Below are 3837 nucleotides of genomic sequence, written 5' to 3'. Positions count from 1 at the left end.
CAGCTGTTGTCTTTTGTCTGTGAACCCTAGCAGCTACACGCTTGTTTATGAACGGCATGAAGAAAACTAAAAGCTCTTTGCATGATATAGGTACTGAAAGGACTTGCAATACAATCCAGGTACATGCCTCGATGAAGTCTCTGTTTGCTGCGGCGTCATATGGCGGCACCAACTAGTATGCCCTTGGCAGATTATTTTTGTTGCTTCTGTGATTTAGGTGAACACTTTTAGGACTTTCCTGCTTTTTTTTTTTTGTTGTTGCTTGATCAGACATGATGTGCAAGAGGGCTTCAGACAAGATAAAATGAACCTGTGCAAACTAAATATAACGCTATCGCAAATGAAATGTTGCATGATTACACACTCGGAGGCACATATGGCACCCAGCAGGCTTCAGACAAAAAAACTTCACGAACTATACTCCGATTCTACATATATCACGCAATGCTAGATGTAGGACTCTCTCACTGCTTGCATACGTATCCCAGAAATAATGCATTACGTATGAAGAAAATAATAGGTATACGTCTGGCGGGACAAAAAGCTCTCGTCCAGCAAGTACGTCGAGCAGCCATGGCCAGTGGAGTTCTGGAATGAGGACACCACCCACTCGACCTCAAGGGCAACCACCTCGATGGTCCGAATAAATGTTTTTCTCTTTATCTCTCTTAGTAACAATAAGTGTCATACTTTGATGACAAAAAAATATGAAGGATTTATTGCATGCGAAACATCACAGATCTGAACCTATTCAACACCGAATGAGCAAAGTTACACATTTCTGCAACCAGTGGCCACAGAGCGCATCACTCATGACGAAACTGTAGCATGTCTACTGGAAACTCAAATCTCAAGGTAATAAGAGTTGCACAAATAATATGTAACTTGACATAACCATGCATCCGCAATCTCTAGGTAATTCCATAGCTAAGGCAACTTCACTGCGAAACGTACACAGTGAGAGTTCATGACCGCAGAATTTGCAGCATGAAACGGAGTGCAGTCCAAACATTACTTGTCATCGTAATACCAAAGCCGTGCGAGATATATGTGGTATAGTCTCCACATTGTTGCTTGTTTAGTCGAACGCCTCTACAGCAAACACCACTACAACGAGGTATTCTGTGTGTCCCGGCCTACTTCCTATCTCTCATGTGCATTGTGAACGACTCTACAGCGAAGACCACTACAACAGGTTTGCCTGTGCAATGAAGTATTTCGCGCGTCCCCAACGGCTAATTTGTTGTTCTGCAAGGAATGCACCGAGCAGGGCTGCCTCTGCCCTCCGCGGCCGCCTCTGAGCAACGCGGTCAGCGCTAGTACTGGCGATGAGCGTGCCGATTAGAGCGTGAGTACCGTACAGATTCGTGTAAGGGCCGCACCCCCAACTTGCCAGCCCAAAATTTGGAAGAAAAAAAAATTCCAACAGAGAAGCAATCGCGTTCGGTGTCCGATGCCGCGCGCGCGCTCATCGGCGGATTCTCGCGCGCTGCGTACTTCCGCACGCTGCTACTAGATGGCGAGAGCCGTAGCGACACTCTCCTCAGGCGCCTTCACTCCTCCTCGTTTTTTTCTCTTTCACGCTTCCTCCTCGGCAGTGGCGCCACCTACACTGCTCGAGCGTAGCAACGGCGCCAAAGCGCTCCTCGCCACTCTGTTGACGCTTCTCGAGCAAAAGTGGCGTGAGAGCCCACGTGATGCTATTAGGCCAATAGCGACGTGGCGTCGGCCTCGGCCGGAGCGTGCGAGGAGGAGGCGGCATTCTTCAAAGCGTGTCGCTACTTCTCGAAGTTTAAGGGGCTTTAGTTTGCATAAAGTCCGGGGTGTGGACAAGTCGCCGGCTAGGCCGTCACCATTTTTACCTAAAAGTTCGGTTAGAGTGTTCTAGGTACGTAGGAGGAGTGGGTCCAGCCATCTATGGGTCCAGCGCGGGCCCCCCGCTGAAGCGTTACTTTTTTTTTTAAGTTGGTGGCGCCACCGTCGCCTTCACCTGAGTGGGCGGCCCCGCCTTCCAGCCGGGCGCTTGTCGCGTCGGAGACCCTACCGCAACTGTGTGGAGCTTTGAGGCGTTTCACTCTGCTGCATCTAGCTTTGGTACTCGGTGTCGTAAACACCAGTTGCTTTTTTTTTCAGAAACCGCTGTTTTACGCATTGAAGCACAAAATTAACTGGAACACGTACCAATGCATTCCGATGGGCACTTTAAAGGTTATCTCGGAACTGGTGCTATCCAGAGAATTCGTTCCAAGTGGATGCACCGTGCGAACTCGGCGGTTATAATTCGTAGATTGAGATATGTGGCGTAAAGTAATTTATTAAAAATTAAACAGAGCAATTATGTTAATTATTCATTGAACATTTTGATTTCTTGTAGAAGCAATGGCCGCCTCACCTAGCAATTTAAATCACGGGTTAGAATTGTGCTATTTGCCATAGGCAATCTCTAAAAAAATTTGGTGCAGCTAAAAAACATCCTGCATATACTTTGAAATGAGTGACATCACACTGCCGTACCGGCGCTTTGGCTACCCATCTTTATTTTTTGTAGAAATTGGGAACTTTGATCTGCTTATTTCTGCAAGTTTCTCCTTCTGGAGGCTTTTTGTCTGCACTCCTAACATCTTTGTGATGTGAAACACATTTGGTTTGAATTATCTCGCTATAACGTGCCCAACCTATTGCCGCGAAATTACCGAAAATGCTGCGTTCTGAAAGAGTACTCAATCAGTCTAGAGTGTATTAGTGCTTCTATTTGTAGTGTTCCTTGAGTACTCGCGTTTGTTGAAGTTCGGAGAGAGAAAGATCATTTATATTGTTGAAGTTCAGAGCACTATATGTATATAGAGTACCAAGTGAAATCGGGCTTCTCCTTCTGTTCAAAGGACACACGTCGTTAGCCGAAGGACGGTGGCAGGCGACATTCTGCGGTCTGCGACGAGAAAACGATGGTCTTTGCCGGCCAACGCGAGCACTCCTATGGAAAGAACACGTGATGGACATTAGCCGACCGACCGCGAGTTTGTGCTGGGCTGTCATATATGTGAGCCCTTTGTTTCGAGTGCTCGTTTACGCGAGAAAGAACGGGCGCTGTTCACGAAGACAGACGGAGCTCTCGAAGAAAGAGCCCACGACGATTCCCTAGAGCTGCTTTCGCCGATGGCATCCTCTCGCCTGTTCTTTTTTTTTTTTTTTTTTTTTCAGACGAAACGAGGACATCAGATTCGGTAATCATGCGGATTGCAGATGTGTGGGGCGTGCGTTTTTTTTTTTTTTTTCGCTCCTGAATATATATATGTCGGCATAACGACGCCACGTTAGGAATCTAGGCTGTTTGTGATTGATTTTCATATTCAGATACATGGGGGTGGAACGTATAAATGTTTTTTTGTAAGAAGCTGGTTGCTGGCAAAATTTTAGAATACTGCATGTTGTGCTTTCTTATATGACAACCAGTATCATTCATTCCCAACTGCAGGAGGAAAGCCTTTCCTAGCAATGCCCAATTGTCCCTGTTCTGCCATATAGCTAACTTCATTTACGGCGGCAAATCTCCTATCTAATCGCGCCACATGAGCTGCCGTTTTCGAGTGCGCTTTCCTTTCACTGATACTCATTCTCTTAATCCAATAAACCACCGGTAATCTGCTCTACGCATTAAATGGTCACAACCCAATTCCACCTTATTCCTCTCAAAGGCCAACCGCAATAATCATGTTCCCTCTCAAAGCATCATAATCTCTGTGGTGCGCTCTGTGCTGTGTGTTTCTCTTCTGTGCGTCTCGTCAAAATGTGGCCCAATCCAACCTCTAATATCATAATCAGATCGTGGTTTCGGCG

This window comes from Dermacentor variabilis, chromosome 7 (genome assembly GCF_050947875.1).
Source record: "Dermacentor variabilis isolate Ectoservices chromosome 7, ASM5094787v1, whole genome shotgun sequence".
In the NCBI taxonomy this organism is placed as follows: domain Eukaryota; kingdom Metazoa; phylum Arthropoda; class Arachnida; order Ixodida; family Ixodidae; genus Dermacentor; species Dermacentor variabilis.
The sequence above is the reverse complement of the archived record's forward strand: the minus strand, read 5'-3'. Positions refer to the sequence as shown.